Source organism: Miniopterus natalensis, chromosome 2 (assembly GCF_054644295.1).
Source record: "Miniopterus natalensis isolate mMinNat1 chromosome 2, mMinNat1.hap1, whole genome shotgun sequence".
In the NCBI taxonomy this organism is placed as follows: domain Eukaryota; kingdom Metazoa; phylum Chordata; class Mammalia; order Chiroptera; family Miniopteridae; genus Miniopterus; species Miniopterus natalensis.
This window is the reverse complement of record NC_142082.1, coordinates 118148848-118170722: the sequence shown is the minus strand read 5'-3', so window position 1 is coordinate 118170722 and position 21875 is coordinate 118148848.

Here is a 21875-nt window from a genome sequence, read left to right as displayed (position 1 = left end):
CTCCCCTGACAGCTGTCAGCCTGCTCTCTCTCGGAGTCTGTCTCTATTTTGCCTATTAGTTCAGTTTGTCCTTTAGATCCCACATATGCGTGAAATCATATGGTACTTGCCTTTCTCTGCCTGGCTTATTTCACTTAGCATAATGTTCCCCAGGTCCATCCATGCCGTCCCAAGGGGTAAAATTTCCTTTTTTAAGCTGAGTAGTATTCCATTAGGTAAATGTACCATAGCTGTTTTATCCACTCATCTACTGATGGACACTTTAGCTGCTTCCAAATCTAGGCCACTGTAAATAACACTGCCATGAATGTAGGGGTGTGTATATTTTTTCAAATTAGTGTATCTGGTTTCCTTGCATAAATTCCCAGAAGAGGAATTGCTGGGTCCTAAGACATTTTCATTTTTAATTTTTTGAGGTAACTCCATACTACTTTCCACAGTGGGTGCAGCAATCTGCATTCCCACCAACAGTGCACAGGGTTCCCTTCCCCCCCCCCCCCCCCCCCCCCCCCGCATCCTCACCTACACTTGTTGTTTGTTGATTTGTAGATGGAGCCATTCTGACAGGTGTGAGGTGATACCTCATTGTGGTTTTAATTTGCATCTCTCTGATGATTAGTGACCTTGAGAATCTTTTTTTATGTCTATTGCCATCTGTATGTTCTCTTTGGTAAAGTGTATTCAGGTCCTTTTCCCATTTTCTCATTGGATTGCTTGTTTTTTTTTTGGTGCTGAGTTTTATCAGTTTTTTATAAATTTTGGATATTAAGCCATTATCAGATATATCAGTGAATATGTTCTCCCATTCAGTGGGTTGTCTTTTCATTTTCTTGATGGTTTCTTTTTCTGGGCAAAAACTTTTTAGTTTAATGTAGTCTCATTTATTTTTTCTTTTGCTTCCCTTGCCCAAAGAGATATATCAGAAAAAATATTACTAAGAGAAATGTCTGAGATTTTACTGCCTGTGTTTTCTTCTAGGATTTTTATGGTTTCGAGTCTAACATTTAAGTCTTTAATTCATTTTGAGTTTATTCTTGTGTGTGGTGTAAGAAGATGGTCTAGTTTCATTTTTTGCACATATCTGTCCAATTTTCTCAACACCATTTATTGAATAGACTATCGTTAGCCCATTGTGTGTTTTTGCCTCCTTTGTCAAATATTAATTGACTATAAAGATATGGGTTTATTTCTGGGATGTCTATTCTATTCCATTAATCTATATGTCTATTGTTTTTTATGCTAATACTATACTGTTTTTCTAACTATGGCCTTGTACTATAGTTTGATATTAGGTAGCATGATTCCTCCAACTTCATTCTTCTTTCTCAAGATCGCTGCTACTATTCAGGGTCTTTTGTGGTTTCATATAAATTTTTGGAATATTTGTTCTAGTTCTATGAAATACCTCATTGGTGTCTTGATAGGAATTGTGTTGAATCTGTGGATTGCTTTGGGTAGTATGGACATTCTAATGATGTTAATTCTTCCTTTCCATGAATGTGGCATATGCTTCCACTTATTTGTATCTTCTTCAGTTTCTTTCTTCAGTATCTTAAAATTTTCTGGGTACAGGTCTTTTACATCCTTGTCTAAATTTATTCCTAGGTATTTTATTCTTTTTAAAGCAATTGTGAATAGGATTGTTTTCTTAGTTTCCCTTCCTGATAGTTTATTACTGATGTATAAAAATGCAACTGAGCCCGGCGGGGCGTGGTTCAGAGGTTAAGCATCAACCTAGGATCCAGGAGGTTGAGGTTCAATTCCCGGTCAGGGCACATGCCTGGGTTGCGGGCTCAATCCCCAGTTGGGGGCCTGCAAGAGGCAGTTGATCAACGATGACTCTCCCATCATTGATGTTTCAACTCTCTCTCCCTCTCCCTTCCTCTCTCTGAAATCAATAAAGATATATTTAAGAAAGAAAAATGCAGCTGATTTCTGGATACTTATTTTGTATCCTGCTACTTTACTGAATTCATTTATCAGTTCTAGTAGTTTATTTGTTGCCTACAAGGGAACAAATAACTAAACAGCATTAAGAGTTTATTAAGTTAAACTGGAATTTTATGTCGTATAAGGTAAATTTTGCTTTTATTTTTCAATAAAAGGTTTTTATATCAGTGGAGGGAAAAAGAAATTACCCAAAAGGAAAAAGGTGCACATATGTTCTTATTAATTGTGGGAGAGAAAACAGAGACAATAATATTGGTAGAGATGAGAGCTAAGTTAGAAATCTTAAGATTTCCGTTTACTTTTCATGGCTTACATGAATAGAGTAGCCTTGAGCAAACTATTTTACTTTTCACAGTAGTATATCTGTGCCTTAGTTGGATGATTAAGTGGCCGTTAACAATACTTCATTGAATAACCCCTTTGAAAAAAATCTCAGAAAGAATTTATTCATATAAAGCCTTTTGAATTTAATTTTAATATGAGGAATACTATAAATCGAATAAAAGTTCCAAATGCTTTAGAGTAAGCATTCTCTTATGTCATGTCTATGAATTCTTTTCTACTTGATAAATTATCTTACAAAAGAATTCTGCATTCATTGTAGTTTCATGCTGTGCTTCAAATATGAACACTTTAGTTAGAGACTCTGTTACACATGGGTGGATTCTGTTTTGGTTCAAAGGATGAAGGACCCAATCTTGGAGTTTCTTTTTCCATGATGGATCTTGTTTATATCAAGTGACCTCCACTTTCTTACTTTATACCCAGTGACTAAATTTTCAGGATGGCAGAGATGGCTCTTTGCTGTAATAGGATTTTTGACTTGGTTAAGGATGAAATATGCTTATCCTCTGGTATATTCCAACTAACTAGAATCAATAAGCAGAGAATTTGTGCAATCTCTCAGTTAAAATATTTTTAATAAAAGTCAAATATCCTTTTAGTCATTGATGTGAATTTGTCTACAACACTAGAATTCAGAAAATATCACATTTCCTGAAATTTAATCTGGCTCAGGATCTACCCACCCAGATAATGGAAAGTCCAACTCAGTTTGTTTGTAAAGACACTTTCTCTTCTCTTAAAACTATTAAAGAACACAGGGATTTCTAAAAATCTAGGAGAAGAGGGAAGATTTTTTGTATTCAGTCAATAATGGTCACCATTGAGACTCTTCTTCTCTAAGCCACTAAAGAACAATTGAAAACAATCTCTTCCTCTAACAACATCTGTTCCTTGGGCACCAAGCTCAGTCACTAACTCTAAATCTATATACACCTGTCTATAGCCTTCCTTACCCCAAGGTCTTGGCACCTCCTGTATTTCCACCACAAAGCAGATCCTTACCCCCCGCCACATCCCTCCAGCATCAGGAAATAGATCCTACCCTCCAAGGTTGTACAGGAGTCCCCTCTTATCCACAGGGAATATGTTTCGAGACCCCTGGTAAATGCCTAAATCCATGCACAGTATTAAATCTATATATACTATAATTTACTTATACATATATACCTATGATAAAGTTTAATTTATAAGTTAAGCATTATTAATTTATTTATTAAATAAGACATTATTAATGTATTATTAAGACATACTTAAGAGATTAACGATAATAACTAATAATAAAATAGAAAAATTATAACATTATACTCTAATAAAAGTATGTGAATGTGGTCTCTCTCTCTTTCTCAAAATATCTTATTGTCCTGTACTCACCTTTTCACTTAAAGGAAGAACTTTACCACTTCTTTTTGGCATATACAGGGTGAGGCAAAAGTAGGTTTACAGTTGTGTGTACGTGAAATACAGTTTATTCTTGTATTATTATTTACTAATTATTGTATTATTTTCCACACAAACAACTGAAAACTTACTTACTTTTGCCCCACCCTGTGCAAATTTCCAGCATTATGACTCTTGCTTTGGGGGAATTATTAGATACAATTATTAAGTAAAATAAGGGTTAGTTGAACACAAGCACTGCGATAGCCCAGCAATCGATCTGAAAACTAAGATGACTGCTAAAGGGTGGTAGTGTGCTGTGTGGGTCATTTAGGTCCTGGGAAGGACAGAGCAGAACGGCTCGAGATTTCATATACTACTTACAACAATATGCAATTTAAAAATTATGAATTGTGTATTTCTGAAATTTTCCACTTAATATTTTCAGACCCCAGTTGACCATGAGTAATTGAAAGCAAAACTGTGGATAAGGGGGCGCTACTGAGTAATTCCCTCTTCCCTGCTTGAATCACCAGCCTCCATCCTGCCTCTTTCTAATGACTCCAGGTTAATTTTTTGATGGGCCTAACTCTGGAACAAAAGCTGCCTTGTCACCTTTCTTAATCAAGACTCTCAATTACTCATCTACAGTGTACCAACATCAACCTGGATTACTACAATGGTCTCCTAAATAGCTTTCCTCACCTCCCCCTTCTTATTCCAATGCTTCTTTCATATTTTCTCTAGATAATCTGGAAACATAGAATTGATCATTTTAGAACAGCATTGGTAACCTATGAACAGGTACACAGACAAAATCTGGCCCACCTCTCCCTTTCAATTTTTTTTTTTTTTTTACCATCTTTAAGCTAAGAATGGTTTTTACATTTTCCAATGGTTGAAAATTTTTTTAAAGAATAATATTTTCTGAGACACAAAAATTTTATGAAATTCAGTTTCCAGTGTCCATAAATACAGTGTTATTGAAACACAGCCATGCTGCAACATTTACATATTTTCTTTGGCTGCTTTTAAGCTATAGTGGCAAAGTGAGCAGGAGAAACCATATGGCCTGCAAACCTATTATATTTACTAACTGGTCCCCTACAGAAAAAGTTTGTCAACTCTTGTCTTAGGGCACTGTTTGAAAACCTTCAGTGAACCACATCACTCTGTAAATAAAGTCCAAAGTCATGATCTTCCCCATGAAGAGACCACAGACCTGCCTATTCTTCCCTACTTTCTCCTTCCCTCTGTCACTTACACAATTTCAACAGCGAGTTCTCCAGTCACACAGTCCTTATCATTCCCCAAAACTACCCTGTCTTTTGCTCTTTACCACTGCTGTAACTTTCCTGTTTTTCCCTATTTGTCTGACTTTTTTCCACTTATCTCAAGGATTCAGCATGAATGTCTTGTTCAATCAACTTAGAAACTTCCTGCCCTCTAATTTTAGTCCTTTATTAAATGACTAATCACAATGAAATAATTATTTGCATACAGGTGGTGAGCACTTGTTTTTGTCACCAATGGTTCATTCCCTCTTCTTGTGACATTAAGATACTAATTTGGGTTTGCCTGGCCTCCATTTCCTTGTCTCCTGTGCCAGCTCTACCACCTGTAGGAGCCAGGCTAGAGCATCTGCTTTGGCCTAAGTCAACAAGTTCATTCCATCCCTTTAGCCACAGTGACTGCTTCAAGACCCAGTGAGCACTCCCAAGCCAGGCAAGTCAGAGCCAATAAGATTCACCTCCAGAACTGTGTCCTCCTGTGAGGTTCTTTGAGTTCGCTCAACCTCTCACCTGGAGGACAAAGTAAAGGCCAACATAAGCCTGAAGTCACTGGGGGGCGGGCATAGGGGAAGATCTGGTGACACTGCTTGAGCCCCCAGTGAAGTCATGCCTGAAACCAGATGGCCCCTTGAACATCTTAATGATCTCAGTTAAGATCTCAATATCATCTCTTTTTGCTTGAACTATTTTGGGTCAGGAATTCCATGACTTGCAGCCAAAAGAATCCTAACCGACATGTCTGCTTTTCCCCAAAAGTCTCATCTCTATCCTTGGCATGTGCCTCTGCCCCTGGTACATAGGATACACTCAGTAAGTGGTTTTGAAATAAATTAACATTGCCTTCTATTCCTTACTGGCTGAGGAGTCGTGTATAATCCTTCCTCTCCTCAAGCTACTTTCCCTTCCTGACTCCATTTCACCATCTATTCTATTTCAGGGGCTTTGCCTAGGTTTGGTGAGCTGACCAGCTCCTGAGTGCTGCCCTTGCTTCAACTTGATCTGTAATTAGTTCAACCTTGTTGACACAGGCACAGGGCTCTGGATGCTTCCTCTTTTAAACAGCATTCTTTTCTGGCCTCAATGCTACATTCATATTAAAGCTATACGATGCACAAGAGCACAGGCTTAGGAGTTAGACAGCCTAAACTGGAATCCTCGACCACCACATAATCCTCAAGAGACTTTAGATACTTAGACTCCTTGTAAAGGGAAGGAAACTATCTCAGAATATCTAGAGGGAGTACTGCTACAGACCTGAGCATAATCATTGGTATGTAGAAAGAGCCCAATACATAGGAGTATTACTTTAAATAAGAGAAAATCTTGTTTCTTTATGTTTTAGTTGCAAAAACTTATGGCATGCATTTAAAATTTTGTAAATAATTGGGTTTTTTGCTTTGAAAAATAGTTGTTTTTAATTATCAAGTATAACATTGAAAGGGAAGGTCTGATACATTTCAGCTTTGTGTCCACTTGCTCATTTTGACACTGAGGCTGATTAATGTGCTTATGCATGTAAATGAATATTTCAGGCTCCTGTGCGAAATTATAGGCTCTTGGATTCAAAACAGGTTTCCAAAAATATAAAAAATGTCATGAATCTAACCCAAAATTATGTTGATCTAGGAAATGATGCTTTATGAAAATACCTAGAAAAGTTAATTGCACTGTATACATTCAGTCACATTTGTTCCTCTGTTTCTCTGCTCTCATCCCCTAATTTCTTTTTTCTTCCTTCCTACAAAGGATCTGAGGAAGCAGTCCTGTCACATAAAAGACACAGTAAATGTTGGTTAAATTGTTTAGAAGTGTAAAAAATGTCAAGGAGTGTTATTAAAACTTAAGTGACACTCTGCAGACCAAATTCCAGAAAAAACTGACACACAAAAATATTGCCCTTGGAGTAAAGTTACCACTGCTTCTGATCTGTGATACCTAGTCCACTGCTGTATTTCTAGAAGACCAAATCAGCAATGACACCCTCCCTTTTCCTACCTGCCACCATGCCAGAGATGGAACTGTGGAGTTTCTTACATACATATCCAGCTGTTTGTAAATGATTAATATACAAATCATTCCAAAACAAATAAAAGGTTTCCATAGAAACCCGCTTTTAAAAGAGACCTCTTAAACTTTTGCCTTTGAGGATAATAAATCTTTAAACTTACCAAATGTAGTAGCCAGCATGCATTAAAGACATTTTTCTTTTATTTTCATATGTCACTCTTTGCAACGTTTAGGACATGAAATGAAAACTGATTACTACCAAGGATTGTAGGAAAGGGGATTGTCTGGGGTGCATGCAGGTAACAAATAAGACAAGGGAGTACTTGGCGTGAGGATACAGGGTCTGTTTATCCAGGGCAAAAGTACATATTTATCAGAAAGAGCTCTACCCCTTTCATAAGACTTTCTTCTGAACCAGAAGTCAGCAAAAAAGAGAAATAGAAAAAAAAAAGAATATGTATGATTTAAGATTCAAGAAATTGATGGTCACCCTCAAGTACAGAAATACCAAAGCTATCCAAAGTCAAAGTTAAATGTTCCTTGAAACTAGCTGTGAAGATGGTTTAGAAAATTGAGCAAATTATAGAGTAAGTACCCCTCATTTATCCACACTCCTATTTATATTTTATTCCAAGATCAAATTATATTCCTTTTCACATCAGTTTACTGATGTCTAGACTCTCAAACAGTGCTGGCTTCAAAACCCCAAAGTTTAGCTTTTGCTTCTAAAGTAGCTAAAGTGTCACAGAATGCCTTGAGTATCATGCATTCCTGAAATTTCCTATGATTTGTTTGATCTGCCTTTATCTTAGTGATTAAATATACTTTTTCTACCTGAGATATAATAAAGTAGAATTTTTCTTTTGCAGGAGCATCTATAAATGTTATTCTCTTACATTCAATAGCTTTGATCCCTAGGTAATTGTCTTAAATGTGTTCGGGTTATAGAGAATTAGCAAAGAATATAGAAAGCTTTAATAGAAAAAAAAGAGTCCTAAAAACCCAGAATATTTCTGGTTCATCTATTTTTAATTTAAATCAGGTTATAGAAATAAAACCTAGAATCACACAAATGTTTGAATCGAGGTAAACTTCATGAGATCTGACCTTAAATCCTTTGGCCTATTGCAAAAATAAACTTAAACTCAATTTCCTAAAGAGTCAGGCTGAGCTTGGGGGGGGGAACCCCCTGGGAAGCTGACGGTGAACTGGGTTTGAGAAAGCAAAGTCTCTAGGACCTCACCACACTTTCCTTGAGGTTCTTTATTGTCGTATAAACTTACGTTTCATTCCTCCTTGCCTTTTTCCCTACACCCTTCCCTCCAAGCCAGACCTGTGTGGCAGCTTGCCAGAGAGGAGGTTTGTGTTAGACCAGAAGCAAAGGGAGTGACAGATAACCTGCCTCCTGGGCTTCAGTTCTCTGAAGGGAAACACTGCAGGAAGGGAGAAGAGGAGAGTGCATTTTGTAGAGAGTGGGGAGCAGGAAGAGAGTAAAGATGGTTGAGAGAGCGGCAGTGATTTCTGGAAGACCCAAGAAGTGAGGAAGAGTTGCAGAGCAGGCTTAGGAAGCTGGACGTTGGAGCCCAAAGGCTGCTGGCCTGCAAGGTGCGGGCGGGCCCGGATGGTGCTGTCTAACTCACTGATGTTTCCTTATGCTCGGAACAATTCTTGTCTGTCAGGAAGTTCCCAATATTTGATGAATTAACAAATAAAATCAGTGGAGAATATGATGAACTGAAAGTGGAACCTCTCATTTGGGCAGAACTATATACATTTCTTCTTCTTCTTATGTTTTTAATTCTCACTGAGGATATTTTTCCATTGCTTTTCAGAGAGAGTGGAAGGGAGAGAGAGAAGAGAGAGGGAGAGAGAGGTTGATGTGAGAGAGACACATCGATTGGTTTTCTCCCACACATGCCCTGACTGGGGCTGGAGATCGAGCCTGCAACCGAGGTATGTGCCCGTGGCTGGAATCAAACCCTGGACCTTTCAGTCCATGGGCTGAGGCTCTACCCACTGAGCCAAACTGACCAGGGCTACATTTCTAAATTTTCTGGGATTCTAAGGAATAAGTCCCACCTCCATACCCCCTGAAAAAAATCAGTAATGAACTTATATTACACTTCTTAGTACTCTCTGAGGTTCAGAGTCATATTTCATTTCATTTCTTTCACAACTGCAGTTTGAGAGTGAGATGCCAACCCTACAAAAATGTATCCATCCATGGGATGTTGAACTCTACCTATTGTCCAGCAGAAGGTACTAGAAGCAAGGGTTCTCTGCCAGGAGAACCCCCAGAGTCCTTGGTCTCCCTGGGAGGGGAGCTCCAGAATGTTTACCTACACGATATTAATGAATGCTATAGTTGGCCATCCAGTTGGAGAAAGAGGTGAGGTGAGTTATGAAGCTGCATCTGCAGAGCATTTCTCATAAGACTAAGGAAACATTTATTAGGCATATAAAAAATATAGAAATGGGGAAGGGAGGCAAAAGTTCTCTCAAGCCACTCTTGGTGCCATCAGTGCTCAGTTCTACGTCAGGGAAAGGGACACACCTTCTCAAACACGCAGTGATACGCACATAGGCACTCATGCACGTACAATGGAATATAAGCACCGTTATCCTGAATGTTTTATATCCTGCTATTTTTTTTAAATCCTGCTCATTTGAATGAAGATTAAAACAGTGCAAATTAGTTTAAGCCTACTTTAAAGATATTTACCAGCCCCCAGCCATGGTGGGGTGGGGTAACAATAGAGTTCCCAGTATATATACAAACTTCCATTTCTCAAGTATTTGTAATGTTTGTTCTCTTAAGGTCATTAAAAAATATTTCACCACTTAAAAAACATTTTTATTTCCAAGTAGGTCAAATTACCATCTTAATGACCACAAATTCTCAACCTGGAATAAGTAAATGAGTTTTTACTGATCATATTAAAATTAGTACACAGAATAGCAAATGAAGGACTGAAGGTGCATGGGGTCTGGAGCCAAATATGGTTATCTTCATGTCAAATTTCTCAAATATTTATTGGAAAGCATCTTTCTGCATGTTTAACTCATGTCATAAAACCCAAACATTAACACACCTGGACACTGCCTAATTCAAGAACTACAAAACCACTGAAAGGATTTATCTTATATTGTGCTCTTAGGCAATCTTTTTGTTGTTATTAAAGCAGCTGTTCATTTCCTTCTTTCCCTGAGTTAGGCAGTCTTTTTGAAAATTAGAATTTCAATATAAAATAGGCTAATAAGAGAGAGAGAGAGCAAAGATTGCTGCACCATAATTTCATAATCTCTACTGATCTATGGCTCTCTTTCCTATTAGGTAATAATTATGGGATTATAATTCATTGTCATACAAGTGTACAAGCAATAAATAGATATGTTATGTGTGTTTGGGTTCAAAGACTACAGGACCCAAAGTAGAATGTAAACACTAGTTCAAAAAAATATGCACCCCTATGTTCATTACAGCATTATTTACAATAGCCAAGATATTCAAGCCACCCAAGTGTCCATCAATAGACAAGTGGATAAAAAGCTATGGAATATTACTCAGCCATAAAAAAGAATGAAATCTTACTGTTTATAATAGCATGGATAGATCTAGAGGGTACTAGGCTAACTTAAATAAGCCAGACAGAGGAAGACAAATGCCATATGATTTCACCTATATGTAGAACCTAAAGAACAAACAAATCTAAATGAACAAACAAAAGAGAAACAGACTTATAGATACAGAGAACAGACTGATGCTTGACAGAGAGGAGGTGAGTGTGGAACTGGGTGAAAAAGGTGAAGGGATTGAGAAGTACAGATCTGGTAGTTACAAAGTGGTCATGGGGATGTAAAGTACAGCATAGGGAATATAGTCAATAATATTGTAATAACTGTGTATGGTGCCATATAGGCACTTGAAATATAGGGGGATTACTTTGTAAAGTATATGATGTCTAACCACTATGCTCTATGCCTGAAACTAATACAAAATATTGAATGTAAACTAATTGAAAAATAAAATTTTAAAAACGTATTTATAAATATCAGTAACAAAAATTCAAATGGAACATGCAGTGGTAGATGCTTAAAATAGATAGACAAATTTAGATGTTCTCTAGTAGATCCTACATATTTTTCTTTTATATGATGTTTTGTTTTCATAAAAGGAAATATGGAAATACATAATATTAGGAAGAAAGAGAGAAAGGTGGGACTTTGATGGCCATACAAGCCTAAACACAAACAAAATTAATATTTGGATTAATTTACTGTGTCTTTATATTCACAGTGTTTTTAACACATCTCTGTGCTGTACGCTACATCTTATTTTCTAATTCCTATAATATTATAAGCATTTTTCACACTTTGTATGTTTAAATCACATTTTTAATGGTTGAATAGTAGTCCATTTAGTTGACGTATTATATTCAAGTCTTCAACATCCCATAAGCCTTAAGCCCTATAGAATTCTTTAAGTCATATATATTTCGTGTTAAAATGATTCTCTCTTGCTCACTCACTCTCTCATTATTGGTATTAACAATACAGTTTGGTCTATTTTTGTTGTCTACATTTCATTTGTCTCACTTGTCCCCTCAGACAAGAGATTAACAAACTTTAGCACATAATTGGAGTTCACTAAAGATGGTAGAATAATTGAATGAATAAATGAATTACAATAGAAAATTTGTATTGGGTTTTAACTGTTTGAATTAGGAGATGAAAGGAGGAACAATACATCAGTACACCTCCATTATTCCATCTCATCTCCATCCCATCCTTAAATCTGTCCCATCCCTTGTCTCCAGTCTTCTCCGTACTATGTCTTCCCTTTGAATTTTACACATTGTCAAAGAGGAGCCCTCCAGAGCAGCGTGCATGCGCTCAGAAATGATAAAGTACAATGAATGTTGTTTATTGCTTAAAAAATGAACCAGGCCCTGTCTCTTCTTTTTCACCCTACTTGAAATCTGAATTCTATGACTTTCTCAGTGCGGGGCACATGCACAGCTCTCCACTGAGTTTTCTGTGCTTCACACACTGAGCTATCAAAGGTCCCCCTGATTCAGGCTACATTTCTTTCAGCTGGAGACATTAGACAGATGATTTGAGTTACTGTACTAAGTTCATAACAAATGTTTCAGCACAGTTGCAGCTTCCCCTTCTTAGATTGTTAAATTATAGCTCAGAGCCCCCAGCTCCATATTGTAAGAGTCCGTAGATCATAATGAGCCCTTGTATGGAAAACGTGCCATTATCTCTACGGTTACTTTATCACTTCTAGGAAATGCATGTGCTGGACATTGGGCAGTCCTTCAGGATGAATTTCTTTCTTGGACTGTGGTGATAAAATGCCATCAGTTAGCAGAGGCCTCTGTCATCTAAGCATTAAGATGTGATGCCTGAGGCTTTTAGCTTTGCCCATTGTCATCATTGATTCCTCTGTAAGGATATTTGCCATTTGAACTGCTTTGCTAATTACTGGGATCCATATTCTATTCCTGCAGGCCAGTGAAATATGCAGCACTTCGCTGAAAAGAAGGAGAGTGGGCTTGACCCTTCAGCAGCAGGAGGTGCTGATGGTGACTCGATGGGCCAATTCCAGCACAGACGCAGTACAGGCTGACAGATGCTATTCCCGTCCCTCCACATAGACCAGTATTTCTAAAGCCTCGTCACGAAACCAACTATCAGGATCATAAGGGCTTTTAATAATGTAAAGTCAGGATCGCCAACATGGAGCCATGGGGTCAGAATCACTCTTATGAACACAAAGGTTGAAGAATCATTGGTATAGAATTATAAGCTTATAGGCTCCAAAAACAAAACTGTGTCAAAGGTCTCTGGTTTTTCTACACAACTTTTTGATCCAAATGTTTGAAGGTCACAAACTTATTTTTAGACTTAATTTTTCATTGACTCATTGATAATTTTACTAACTTAGAAGGCAAGTGATTATGCCATTCAATGGATATAAATATTAATAAAATTTGTGTACAAATATTCAAAATATCTTCAAGTAGCAAGAGAAGGGAAATGCAGTATATTTCCTTATGCAATATACTTTTATGCTATGTGACCTCAGCTGGGCTCTCGCAGCAGCTCAATGATATTTTCAGTCATCTGAGGGATTACCTACCACTTCTCCACAGCTGTTTTTGCAGACTGTTCCTCCATCTCTCTGAGCATCTGTTTCTCACCCGTGTGTCTGTAAAGACAGAGGCTGTAGCACATTAGTGCTTCTAACTTCTCTCCTCTCCGCCTCAACATTTCTCTGCTTCATTGTATTGCCGCTGCACTTTGTGTGCATGAAAAAGAAGTGTCTTCTTTTTTCCCCAAAGGGTAATTCTGCCAAAACCCTAATAGGTTTAAGTCCTTTCTGACTTTAAAGAGATAATAACATAAGTTCCAGGAAGAAGAATGATTTCCTGATGCTCATGGACAGATGGAGGCAAGAGAGAGATGATAAGGAGTCATGGAAATAGTAATAATTGAGGGGTAGCAGGGTTGAGCTATTGTAGAAGTGCAGCTGGAGGGACAGGTGTGAGTGACAGGACACCTAGATGAAAGGAAGAATCACAGGACAGAGCAGGTTAGGATTTGAGAGAACAAGAAAGACACCAATCTTGAAGCCATGGAGTGAAAACAGAGCTGCAGTAGCTGCATTTATAGCCAAGTGGAAAGACATTAAATTTTAGCGATGGAAGTAGATTTGGTCAGAGCAGCCGCAGGAAGCCAAGATTCTAAGTGTATATTGTTATATTGGGCTGCAAGCTTTTTTTTTTTTTTTGGTTACTGGTGACCCAGAGGTTCCTATCTTTATGTGGCTGAAGTAACTTAAGTCTTACAAAATTTTTCTATCTAAATCCTTGATCTCATCCTCCTTCTATTTCCAGGATGCTATACCATGTATATTTGCAAAATGTGAAGTATACTTATGTAGGGAATATCTTGCTTTCCTCTTTTTGGTACTGCAGTGTAACTTTTCTTTGCATCATCCCCAGCCCCTGTCTCTTTTGTTTGAACAAAATTGACCTCAGCTCCTGGCTTCCAGGATGAGCACATAATTCGAGTCTGGCCAATTGAAGTACCGCATCTCTCCGGTCCAGTGATTGGCTCAAAGATGGTGCATGATGCAAGTTATGACAATCAGAGATGAGAAGCTTTGCTTCAGGACTTTTTGAAACCAATATAAAGAAAGTAGAGCTGAGATATGGAGAGAGAAACAATATCCAAATGACAATGTTCAAGCCTTAGACCCAGTTCTGTCTGAAACTAAGCCTTATCTTTAGTGTGACATGAGTTAATAATTTCCCTCTTTTGTTTAAGCAAGTTTTTCTTTTTGATTTTTAGAGAGAGGAAGGGGGAGAGAGAGAGAGAGGAACATCGATGTAAGAGAGAAACATTGATTTGCTGCCTCCTGCCCCCGCCCCCCGCCAGGGATCTAACCCACCACCTTTTCCTGTCGGGTACAATGCTCCATCCAGCTGAGCCACACTGGCCAGGGCTAAGCAAGTTTTAATTTGATTTATTTTCCTTGAAATGGAGAGTGATATAACTAACAGAAATTAAAATGTGGTACAATCCTAGTACACAATCATGTGACTTAAGGGGATGTATAGGGTCACATCCACTTCAGACAATAAAGTGTTTCTGTGATTATTCAAGATTATATAATGTTCAACTCTCTGTCATTCAACCTGCATGCTTTTGGACTAGAACGTTTCTTCCTTCCTCTGGTTGATATGTAAAGTTTGCATATTATTTGTTTGGATGCTACATTATTCATAAGAGACAATCCAAATTATATGTTTGTTTAATACATTCTTTTTTAAAAAAAAAACAACTTTATTGATTTCAGAGAAAGGAAAGGAGAAGGAAAGAGAGAGATAGAAACATTAGTGATGAGAGAGTCATTGTTGGAGTCAGCAACCCGGCATGTGCCCTGACCGGGAATCGAACCCCAATTGCCTGGATCCTAGGTCAACGCTCAACCGCTGAGCCACGCCCGGCCGGGGTGGTGAGCAGTTTATTAATGCCCAATGTCTCCTTGTAGAATCATTCTTCCTTCATTCTTAGCCTAGTTGGTTTGGATGGTGCTGAATATATAAGCTCCCAGTTTGTGAGGGGCACAACTCAAACCAGACCAATTAGAGATTCCCCTGAGATTTTGCTGGAGTTATCTAGAAAACTCTGGGATTGCTACTCACTCATAAGTACATTCTCTGGAATTGCTACTCATAAGTACGTCTATGTGAGTCTAAAACTGCAGGTGTATATTTTGGGAACACTCAATGCCTATATGAGATTGAAGCTATCACAGAGGAAAGCAGAACTTAGAGATGGAGAAAAAGGAGTAGGTTAATGGAGACATCTTTGAACTTGCATATCCCAGTGCCTAAAGTCATCATTGCTTGGACTTTACAGTCACAAGAGCAAACCAATTTCCTTTCTTTGCCTTAACCCAGTTTAGGTTGGATTTTTGACACACGGAACCAAACCTTTGACTAACTATACATTGACACCAAGATGTTGCTGCTTATGGGTTAGTGTCAGCTGTCACAAGATTCCAAAAACTCATAAAAAGAGATGAGGCTTCTGAAAGCTCATGTCTTAGAATTTGCTGAAAAGATATTAGTGACTGTCTGACTTCTCTGAAAATACCCTTGGTTGTCATGGTGATGGAAGGGCACAGATACTAAGATAGTATTCTGAAATATTTTCATATAAAATAAAATCTGAGTTGGGTGGAAGATATGTCTAACCCAGCACTGAGAGTCCTGAACATCATGACATTGATAGAACTTCCAAAGATTCTCTGAAATACACTGGTCTTGGCTTCTCTGTGTTGCTCAAGGAATCCAAAAGGGCAGCATTATTGTAAAGGGGGTGATAAACTAACCAGATCTTGTGCCTTTGCTAATATTCAGCGCTCAGTGTCAAATTTGGTACCCCCTCGACCCTTTAGATCACCACACATACTCTTCAGGGTATTTCCTCTCCACGTTGTAGCCATGAAAATACATAAGACATAAGCAATAAGACTAGGCTTTTAGAGTTTTTTCTTTTCCAGGATTTTAATTTTCACATCGTTAGAGACAGATCTCTTACTTAAAAAAGAAAAAAGATAGATTCAAATTGAATCCCAGTTTTCTAAAATTTCCCACAATGAAATCCTAAACTGAATATGAAATATTATTATTTTTGAAAATTCTAAGTTTCTATAGGGTCTGGATGTTGCTAAATTTCTTAGAGCAATCTGACAGCTCACCTGTTTCATGTAAGATCGCATTTAAGATGGCCTCATTATTTGGCAGTCACCTATTCAAATAACAGCATTTATAATGAAAACGATCATGATAAACCCTGATATGTCATACACTTGGGAGTAAGTTTTATGAGATTAGATTTAGGGGTACATTTTCATCATTTACCCTTTTTAATGGAGTTTTTAAAACCTCTATCTTTTATGAAACAGTAATTATATTAGGAGTTAGGGGACACGTTCTTGCCCACGGGGTGAGCCTGGAGCAAGAACTTTACCTCTGTGAGCCAGTGTTTTCAGATGTAAAATGCAGGAATTAGACAAGATGAGCTCTCGGGTCTTTCCCTACTTTGAATCTATGCTTTTAGATAATATAAACAATTCTTACAAGAAGGAATTAGCAGATGATTAATGAAAAACTCCCATATGCCATAGTGACAGGGATTAGTTTCTAGAACTACAAGGCAATCAAGTTATTAAAGCAATGGTTTAACCAGAGGAAAAATGTCAGAGGAAGACTAAACTTGCTATTAGGATGTTAAATAAGCTACTTCTGGGAGATGTTTTAATTGCTGGACTTGATAACACTACCAGAGAAATTGTTATTTTGGCCATATTTCTGCAAATAAAGACTGACCTAGGCCCCTGCTATAGTGGGGATGGAGACACACTGCCCAGATTCCCTTCAAAGGAAAGAATTGATGCTCGGCCATGGAAATGAATCAGAAGACAGCCTGAGATTGTCAGCTCCTTCAAGGACAGCCACAGTGGTTGCATGGAGATGCCTTGCCCTTGGCACACTCTTTCTGGGGGCAGTCTGCATTCCCTGATCAAGTGGACATGAGGGCTTCACGTAGGACCTTCCACAGGCACTACTTGCCTCCGGGCTCCCCACTGGGTTGGCCAAGGCTTTTTCTGGACCTACATCCTACTGCCCAGTACTGCTTCCTCCCCTTTCCATTCACGGGTGTTGATCCCTAATAAGTATCTTGCTCCTCAAAATTCATCTTAGCATCTGCTTCCAGGGAACCTAGCCTTGGACACTGGTAGATAATAGGTATATTTTACCCAGTGTGCTTGGGAGTGTCTATTATTTTGAATAGGCAATAATTTTTGAGCCTCTACTTATCCCCACATATTAAGGAAAAAAGTTGAACAGAAATAGATATGGGGATTTTATAATGTAAAAGTCTTCAGACAATTCTTAGATGTTTAAAGTTTTATTTAGGATCATATGTGAAAGCCGATGGTGAGAGGAACCTCATGGTCATGATCATGGTTTCTAGAACATTCTTGCACCTTGGATTTCCAGAATCTTTGTCAATTCCTCTAGTGTGAATCCCACCAGGACCCATTCTCAGTGGGACATTTCTGAGTACTTGCTTTGCTGCTAAGCCAAACGTTGCCATTGGCAAATAAAATCTTTTGATCTTAGATAAGACTAAGAAGTAAAAATGTCCCCTCACTTCTATCCCTACAGTGTTCCATCTGTAGTAGCCACTCATTAATAAGTAGAAAAACATTTGTTTTCCAAGTGCTATAATACAGAACTTCAGCAACAGTTTAGTAAGCAACCACCATACAAACTTTTCTCTCTTTCCTCAGACACAATTACCTATGTAACCTTTTCTCCTCTATGTATGGAATGTCAAGGGCAGTCCAAAGATCAAATTCCCTTATGATGAAAATTTGTTGGGAGAGGGGAGCGATAACCTAGTTTGAAACATTTGATAACTGGACATTCCCACTACAATGCAAACTTTCTTCATGTTGTTGTGGGGATTTTAGCTGCTTGTTAAAAATAGACCAACTTAGAAACTACAGAAGACAAAATTAAATCTCACTGATTGAAATGGATGGACTCAGAGCAAACGTCCATGGTCAGAAACAGTTTTACCAAAGACAGGACTGGTTAATGTCTCACTGTAGCACTATTTACCAGGGGACAGCATGTATGGAATGGCTTCCCATCCTTGCAGAAGTCAGAGCAAAGACTTGCCTAGTGGAGGAAGAATCGCAATAGCTCCAAAAAGTGGCATTCCAGAGCTCTAAAGTGTATTTGAGATTTCAATTAAAAGTCCCTACCCACAGGTGGATTTCTTCCAAGCACTGCCCTTTGGACCCTTGCTCTTTCATGAGCCAGAAAAACAACCAGCCATCTATAGGGCTTTGTTTTCTGGGTGTGTTGGGAGACAATGAAATAATGAGAGGCAAACTCAGCTGGTGCCAGAGCTCTGTCACACAGTCCTGGCATCTGGGAGTCTGGTGTTTTCACTCGGAGCAGCTGTGTAAGTTTGGAACAGCATTCCAGTTTGAAGATCCATTAACCCCTGCTTAGGGGCACATTTTAGTATGAACATTTTTTAAGGGATAAATAAGTGTTGAATCCTGTTGAACCCAAGCCCAGACTGTGCTAAAAATGAATTGTACTAAATAATCTTCAAGGTCTCAGACTCATGTGTTTCAAGCTCACATTTTGAGAGGTGTTGGCAGTTATCTTGATAATGTAGTTAGAATGTTTTTTTAATGCTGTGCTTTGTTCTGTGAAATGTTTGGAGAAGACATTTAAATAATGTCCTCCACTTAGTATGTGCCTGATCCTTATATGAATGAGTAAATAGTTTTATAATTCTTGCAAACTATGATATGAAGACTGTGCCTCATTAGTTCACTTGACAAATATTTATTGAGCACCTACTACGCCAAGTACATTATTAGGCACTTCAGATTGGGCAGTAAACAAAACAAAGTCCCTACTATCATGTTGTACATAAACCAAATTCTTTCGACCCGGCCTTTTTCTTTAAGATTTCAATTAAAAGTCTCTGCACACATGTGGATTTCTTCCAACACAGCTCTTTGGGCCCTTGATCATTCATGAGCCAGGAAAATGACCAGTCAGCCTTCTATAGGGCCTTGTTTTCTGGGTGTGTTCCATTTATCTTTTAGTATTCCAGCCCAACTAGACAATTTGTTATAAAAAGTAAATTTTTCATCTTTTTTTTACCATTGAGTTTCTGCACCTGCTCCTCCTTACTTCTGGAATATTGTCATCCCCATCTTTAAATTTTCATTATCAACTCATCCATCAAAGTCCTATTCAAAATTCCCTGTTCCATATTCACCATCCAGATCCCTGAGGCTAAAGTGTGTTTTTCTTCCTCTGAACCCTTAGAGCAATTTGTTTGTACATAGTCTAGGTAAGTTATATTTATTATATGTACTTATGTAAAAAAATTAATACAGAAGACCTAAACCAAGATTGGAATTGGGAGGGCCTGTAGGGGAAGTTCTTACTCCTATATCAATCTCAAAGCCCTCCAGGAAGAGCTCCTAACTTCCTTTTCCCTTCTATAAAAGAAATTACTCTCCTTTGAGCTGGAAGACTTACTTGCATGTGGCCCACCATGGCTGCATGCTCCAGACTGAAATTCTCTTTTCCCTGAGTCTGAGAAATATCATTGACAGAGTTCAGTTACCTGCAATTCAGAGCAAAGCAAAGGAAGGGTGGATAATGGATCTGGGAACCATCAAATCATTAGTATAAGTTGCTTAATCAAACATTTACTACAACTCTTATCTTCAAGTGATAGCTAATTATTTAGTTTATGAATATTTTACCTTTAAGTAGAAGCCCAATTTGAATATAAGACCTTTGAACATAGACCACTTTTGAACTATTTATGAGCTAGACTAGTCTCAAAAATATCATGCAATATAGTGTTGATTATTTATACTATTTCTGCATCTTTTTCAAGGTTTTCTACAATCCGATTTGCTTTCTAGGTCTCCTTGTCTTAGATTACTGTCTATGGCAATGCACACAAGCCTTACTTTGGGCAGATTTCACAGTCAGAGTTTTGTTTTTGTGTGTATATGTGTTTAATTTCCTTATCAAACTCCATCTGAAAGCACTTGATAATCTACTTTGTAGAAAAATATAAATAGCTAAGTGTCGGTAGAGAACTGCCCAGACAGCCTCCAAAGATTCTCACCTACTGGAATTCACACTCTGGTGCTGTACCTCCTGCTTTGAATCAGAGCTCAAAGTGGAAGTGATTGTGTGTCATTTCTAAGGTTAAGTCATAAATGGTAATGAAACTTCACCAGGGTCTGCTGGTTTGCTTACTATGGCGGTTGCCAGCTGTCATACTGTCAGGACACTCAAGCAGCCCCATGGACCATATGGAAAGGGTTAAGGCCAGGAGCCAGCCGGCCATGGAATGAATTACTTTAATAGTAAATTCTCAAGCCCCAGTCATGCCTTTGGATGACAGAAGAGCTCCAGCAGAAATCTGATTGCAACCAGAAGTGATAAGCAGGAAAGGCTTCACTGAGCCCTTCCCAAATTCCTACTCCTGAGGTTGTTTAAGCATAATAAAGTTTGGAGATAATTTGTTGTATAGTGTCAGATAACAGGTGACTTGGTTAATGTCTTCATGATAGATCTTCCAAAGGGAGTTTGCAAAGTTGATGTCTTAACAATGCTGATATTCCATCTTACTGTACTTCTCAAGTTACCCACACTATAATTTCTTGCAAATTATATTCAGTTTATAATAAACTTGGGAGTTAGGCATGCAGGGCTTTTTAAAATTTACTTTACCTTACATTTGAGGACACTGACACTAAGAGTTTAAACAACTTGCCCAAGTTTCCTCAGGTGGTTAGCTGCAGATTCTAGATCCCAACCCACGTCTTCCAATCCAATCCCTTCTGTTGCACATTGCTGGGGATTTTCAGCACTATAGCAAGGCAAACATAGAGATGTGGGGTTTGGACTTTCTGGTGATCCTCAAAATTTAGATGTGAGTACCTGACTGATCCACCTTTGCAAGTAAAGAATCAAAAAGGACAACACAACTTGTAGCTGTGGAGCTGACCTGTGGTGGCCAGGTAGGCAGGAGGAGATCAACTGTTACTACATACAGGTGCTCTTGTTTATTCCCCTGTCTACTAATACTTTCCAGACCCCCAAATCTAGGCATCTTGAAAATCTAGTTGCAGCTTTTACTGTCCAAGGATTTGGTCAAGATTATAGAAACACTGAGCTTGGAACATCCAGACTCTTTGTGTTACAATGTGTTTCTCATTTGTGATTTTACAGAAGACTTCTAATATCTAGAACAATCCCACAGACTCCAAAACCCTTAACACCAAGGCCTGTTTGATAATAAAGACCTTCTTTTTCTCTGACAGACCAAAGTAAATATGCATACCCAGATTTTTTGCTGGTTATTAATTTATTTCATAAACATGAAGATTTGCAATCCCTGAAATACATTTAGTTTTATGTCCTTTATCACTTTCCAACATTAAATAAATAGTGTCCTGATTTGTTCCAAGTTGGGTATTCTGGCCAAAAGTGGATTTCCCACTAGATTGAGAGAAGTTCGGTGTGAACGGACACACATATACTCCACTGCTCTTCTGTCAATGCCCTGAACCCTTTTACTTATAAGAAATCAGAGTCAAATAAGTATCAAGGGTAGCACTGAGGGGAAAAGTCATGAAATGACAGCTTGAAAGGAGTTTTAAAAGAGCAAGCCTTGGCCCAACCGTTTTACTTGGGAGGGAGTCTCACTTCTTTGCCTAGAACAGTGAATAACTATTTCACCTGTATATTAGAA